The 6,000-nt window shown below is 52.4% G+C and overlaps 1 protein-coding gene across 1 annotated transcript in view; it reads left to right on the top strand.

Annotated features, from left to right (window-relative positions):
* Window positions 1-5,811: 5,811 nt before the first annotated feature.
* CAPN5 (calpain 5) overlaps window positions 5,812-6,000 on the top strand; it is a 41,521-nt gene continuing 41,332 nt past the window's right edge. The window contains exon 1 of the mRNA XM_032194141.1: window positions 5,812-5,861. The gene's annotated coding sequence lies outside the window, so the exon portion shown is untranslated. The remainder of the gene's footprint in view (window positions 5,862-6,000) is intronic.

Genomic DNA, 6,000 nt, shown 5'->3' with positions numbered 1-6,000 from the left:
TCCTTGCCTGTTGCTCTGCCAGCGAGCTGTGAACCAGCCTCCCTTAATGAAACTGAAACCCCAAAAAGGCCAAATTCTCACCTCGTGTCCACTGCTTGGCAGCCAGGACATGCGTCCTTGTGTGAGTGAAAGTGGATATGACACAGATTTAATGAGGCAACAGCTTCCTGGCAGCGCCACAGGCTGCTCAGAAGCTGTATCATTATTCATTTACTTGACTAATGCAGTCGTGTTGTGAAAAAGAGAGGGGAAAGCTGTCTGAAGTGCTGAGTACATGAGAAGGCTTCTGAAAAAACAGAGCTAATTCAGCAGGGTCTGCTGGAGCTCAGGCATGGAGCACGTCTTATTCTGGAGGTTGGTGGAGAAACCTTCCCAGGGACTCTCTGAAGGTTTAGGGGCCTCATCTCCAGGCTTTCGGTGTCTTTTGAGCTCTTAAAATGATGTTCGTGTCTGTTTCCCAAACAGGTAGCAATGAGAAACTGCCACGTCAAAGATCTCTGCAAAAGTACATTCGGGAACATCTCCTACATGCTCATGTTGGCTTCAGTGCAGTATTTTCCCCTAAAAGGTAAGACTCGTGGAGGAGCACGGGGCAGAAGCCAATCTGTAGGCACAGCAAGAGAGGAGCAGGATTTCTGAGCATGCATTTGGGGGCTTTACCCAAGGGAAGGCTCCCAGATCCTTACAATTCCAGCTCTCAGGGGTCAGATGAGGGTGCTGAGCTGAGGAAACGTGAGGAATCACATCTCTGTAGCTTTCCCCACACCCTGGGCTCCACCTTCGCAGCCAGCCTGGCTGCAGCACATCAATCTCGATTGCGCTAACGTTTTTATGCTCGCCTCCTGTTTGCAGCTAAGCTGATGAGGCTGAGATGTAGAGGTGACCTCTCTAATTAACACCCAGGCAACCTGCCCTGAGCTCTGTAATCCTAGACAGGCCCCGGGAAGAGAGGTTGGAGCTGGCTTCCTTGCCGAGTGCAGGAGTCAGCACAAGTGCTGGAGCTGGACGTGCTGATGTTGGGCTGACAGGGTACGAGGAGATGCCCTAGGAGCCTCCAGGAGATGTCCTAGAAGTGTTTCTTGAAAAAATATCTCATTCTGTAAAACCATCCCCCTCAGAAATGGGGAGGAAAATCCCAAATGACGAGTTCTTGTGGGGTGAGCGTGATGGAAATGCAACAGATGCAAGTGGCCAACACCCTGGTGGGTGTTAGAGGTAGCTAGGTCAGAAATACATTGAAGAAAATGAGTAAACCCCTGGGGAAATGTGTCCTTTCGGAGCCACTGGCTACTCAGCTCACTGTCTTGTGTTGCAGGGGATCCTCTGAGTTATCTTCATCCCCGTCTTCTTCCAGGAGCTTTGCTCTACGTGCACGACAGCAAGGATTCGGGGACGGAGGACAACCCACAAGTGCTACCCGAGGGTCACCACGTGGAAGGACAAAGTCCAGGTAGCACTCGATATATCTCCAAATGACTTGAAGCAGAAGGATGCTGCTACCAAGGAAGAGTTTGGACTCAGTTATGCCAGCGTACATCCAAAGTTGGCATCCCCTGATGCCAAGAGCTCTGCCTTTGTCAGCTCTCCGCATTCTTTTGGGAGCTGCTGGAAATGGCATCCTCAGACATCTGCCTGCTCGGAGCTGAAGGCAGAGATGGCAAAGGGAAAAAAAAAAAAAATCACAACTGTATGTTTTTTGGCTCTGGGGTGAAGAGACTCAGCAGGAAAATTGCCTCAAAAGCTCTTGGCAGGACCGTTTGGAGTCAGCATTTGTTGGGGCTGCTTCTGGCCTGCCATAAAAAGCGCAGCGGTGCCGTTTGCTCCTTTCCTTCCTCTGCTCCAAGGAACATGGGCTTGCTGGCAAGCCGCTCGTTTTCCAGACTGTCTTGTTTCTCGGCATGGAAAACCCCATGGAAAAAAAATAAAATAAAAAATCAAGGTCATTGCCTGGAGCCCTTCTTATAACGCTGTCTGCTCCCCTGCAGAGGTCCGGCCCTGCCAAAGTCCTGGAGGGTTTGTGGCCAGGAGATGGCATTGGCTTCGCAGTGCTTGTGCCCTGAGAAACCCCAGCAAGGTGGTTTCTCAGCCTTTATCTGCTAATATTGCAGCACGTCCCTAGACCTGGCTTTGCAATGCCACCTTTTTTTATTATTATTTTTTTCAGCACTCGGGTTTTTTTCTCCTGAGGTGGCTTATTCGTAAGCAGGCGAGTGCTTGATCAGATCGATGCTGGGTAGGAAAGCTGTTAGAGCAAGCCCAGCTCTCCTCTAATTACACCCTGCTGAGCAAAAAGCTGCTCAGACAGCCAGGGCACAGGGCTGAGGACCTGAGCCTGGTTCCCCACGCCTGTGGGATATGGTTTCACCCACCAGGATTTGGGATTTAGGGTGAGAGTAAATGCTCCAGCAGCCCCATGCTGGGTTTGTGCTACCTGAGTCACCTTCTGTAGATAAACCCACATGCTCCTTTCCCTTGGGGTTGCACCGATATGGACAAGTAAGAGCTGAACACAGTGGTGTGGATTTCCCGGCAGAGATCCCAATTAGCACCAGCTCGTTTCCAGCCAGCACCACCAGAAGTCACGGCTGATGCCTTTGATGGGGCAGCGAGGCAAGGGGGTGGGTTTCAGCAGAGTTTTCCACATGTTATGCTTTCTACCTTTCACTTTTTGCAGAAAGAACAGGGAAAAAAACATCTTTTTGACACGGATCCTTGGATGGAAAGGTTTTTTCTGGCCTGGCACTGAAGATCTGGTCGTCGTGGTTCTGCTTTCCCATGGAGGGCCCTGCAGTAAGTACGAGGTTTGTTGGCTCCCACTCCCTCCAGGTTTTACATGTCCAGTTCACTGCTCTTCCTCCCCCTGCTGAGCACCTCCCCAGCCACCCCAGGAGCATCTTCATGGAAGAAGCATCACCAAATTCACTCCCAAACCAGACTTGAATTAGGCTGCACGTTTCCATCCCGGGCAAGGACAGCAATCTGGCTTCAAACCCCAGGGGTTGCCCGTGCCAAAAAGCAAGAGGAGCTGCTGGAGTTTCCCCTTTTTTTGCCACCAACCCTTTGGTCCCGCTGACCCCCATAAATAAAGCAGCTAATTAACACCCTTCTCCTCCCAGCAGCGATGGAGTGTGACCTTGAACGACCTTGCTTAATTCAACTTTTCTCAACCAGCTCTTTTTCGACGAGCGAATAATTGAACGTCCTCGTGACCCCGGCCTTGTCTCTCTCCTGCCAACTGGCTCTGCAGTGTCAACGAACAGCAATAAATAAATACATATCTGCAGAGGGACCTAAATGACTCCCATTACTGGAGCATCTGAAGGCCTGCTTAAATAAATCAAGTGAGGAGGAGATGATGCTGCAATCATGTGGAGGGGAGAAGGAGAGAATACATTACTGGCATTCCAGAGGCGGTGAGCGGCGTTGGCAAATTCGGAAGGATGCTGCTTCATCCAAGTGCTCCTGGACCACTGGAGGAGCCGTGTTGGTGCCTTCAGAGAGGAGAAGATGCTCGGCTCGCCCTCACCAGCAGCTCCTGCACAGGGGCTGGGGCTTACAGAAGCCTCTCCCTGCTTTTTTATAGGGTAAAAATGAGGATAAGGGCTCCAGCTGCCTGCCCCTGCCACTGTTTTCTCCCTTTTCTCCCTAAGATGTGCCCCTGGGGCAGGGGGAAGCACAAGCCCTGACCCACCTTCCACCCCAGGGTGTGCAGACCCTCGCCGTAACCCACCCCAGGACCACGGGGTGTGCGACAACCCCTTACCAGAAGGGCAGAAAACCTCATTAATCAGCCTGCTTTGGGATCCCACAGGGACCGGGCGATGCCTCTGCACACTGAAGGAACCACCGGCTGCGCTTTGCCTTTTCCTTATCCCTCTTTTAATTACAGGCCCCAATTTTAAAGCCTGGGCATTTCTTCCTTCCCCCTCGCACATCCCTCACCCCACAGCCTCGTGCGTTGCCATTAATTGTTCTTTACATCATTTTCCTTCCCCTGCTGAGGCTGAAATTGAAAGCACAGCTGAACCCTCGGCGAGCTCAGGGTGGCAATGAGAGCAGGCTCGGGCTCCTCGTCCCTGGGGGGAGAAGGGAGTGCTTGGGGACCCTAATTCGGTGCAGGAGCTTTTCCCTAAAGCTTTCCAGCCTGTTAACAGAATAAAAACCCAGCTCCTGTTGCTGACTTGTCCCAGGAGAGTCCCTGTTCTCTCATTTATTTTTTTGCCCTCGCTCTTCTGTTGCTGATTCTTTATTCCTTCCCTTTGTACAACGTCCCCTTGCTCCCCTATCCCCCTGTACCCACTGATCCCTGATCCTATAACCCCTTAATCGAAACCCTAGAACCACTATTTGGGGTTAAAGAGGTGAAAAATGCCTCTTTGCCTCCACTGCCATTACAACAAGGTGATGGGGCAGGAGCTGGGCACACCACTGGGATCATAATGCAGTTAATTAATGTTGGAATGTCCCCCACCAATTAACACTGATGGGTGCCAATTAAAGCACATCGCAAGTCAGGATGGGCTTCATTATCTCCCTGCCCTGGTTTTAGGGCCATTACTGAAGATTTGGGGTTGGAGATGTACATAGGGTCTATTCCATGTAAGGGTCTCAAGCCTTCAGAAATAGCTTTTACTTTTTTTTAAATTATTTTTATTTATTTTTATTTATTTGTATTTATTATTTATTTTATTTTTTTTTTTATTTTAATCCTTTTGGTGCTGAGTTCTCTGCCACATTGCGGGGGATGGTTCAGTGCTCAGGCTCTGGACCTAATATGGGATCCTAAATAGTTTTTTTTTTTTTTCCCCTCTACGTTTTCCCTCTGCAATTTTTGTTGGGGTGAGGGAAGGAAATGGCACGGAATGGGGTCATTCCACTGACCTGGTTCTGAGCACAGCCAGACGCTGGCAGCCCCCAGGCCTGCAGGGCAGAAAGGGAAAGGAGGAGGAGGAGAACATGAAGAAATGGGGAGGGAACATGAAGAAATGGCTTTTGCTGAAGGAGAAACCACCACGTGTGGAACCAGAGGCTCTGGCAAACAAATGAGGGAGCTGTAACACAAATACTGCCCAGTTTGAATTCATAATGAAATTAATGTGACATTAACAGGGAAATAAAAAAATCCCAGATATGGAAAGACCAGGATTCCCTGTTTACAAGTGTTGTCTTGAAGGGGTCTCCCCTTTTTGTCCCAAGTTACAGCTCACCCCACAAGCGTGTCCGTGCCAGCTTGGAGCCCCCAGGACAAATCCATAAAGCCCCCAGCTCCTTTCCCCTCATGGGGACGTGATTTGGGATGGGATGTACTCCTTTTGCCCATTTTTGGGTTAGTCTTATTGTTTTCCACTGTGGGGTCACAACGGGGGGGGCTGCCCGGTCCCCATGGCACAGGGGGATCACCAAACTCCAAGCCCCCTCCTCGCTGCCTCAGTTTCCCTCCTGCAAAACCGAGCAGGGGCTCCAGGGCTGGTAAACGCGGCTCCTTCGGGATGATCCCTCACTTTTAGGGGACAGCTACCCCAATCCCACACCGCCCCGTGCCTGGCTGACCCTACAGCGGGTCACCCAACCCCTCGGGACCCGCACCCTGCGCGCCCCCAGCGCCCATCCCCGCTCCCCCTTCCCATCCCCGGCTTCACGCTCACCCCCTTCCCCAAACCCCCAGCTACCAGCCGGCAAGCCCAGCTCGGGACCAGTCCATCCCAGTAAAAAAAAGGCTCTTTTCCCAGTTCCCCGCTGCCCGATCCCGGGGCCCCAGCGCAGGCGCGGCCGCTGCCCGCCCCGTCGGGGCGGCGCTTGGGGACGCGGAGCGCAGCGGGCGGCGGAGCGCGATCGTGCACCGGGCACCGGGCACCGAGCAGGTAAAAATAAACCCCGGGACAACCTGGGGGGGCTTCTCCTTGTCCCCCCCGAGCTGTCACCCCCACCTCAGGGCCGCAGCTCGGAGCCCAGCCCCGAGGAGCTGCCGCCCCCTCGGGGGATGCTCCGGGCACCTGTGGC

The sequence above is a fragment of the Aythya fuligula genome, chromosome 1 (genome assembly GCF_009819795.1).
Source record: "Aythya fuligula isolate bAytFul2 chromosome 1, bAytFul2.pri, whole genome shotgun sequence".
Lineage (NCBI taxonomy): Eukaryota > Metazoa > Chordata > Aves > Anseriformes > Anatidae > Aythya > Aythya fuligula.
The sequence above is the reverse complement of the archived record's forward strand: the minus strand, read 5'-3'. Positions and strand labels throughout refer to the sequence as shown.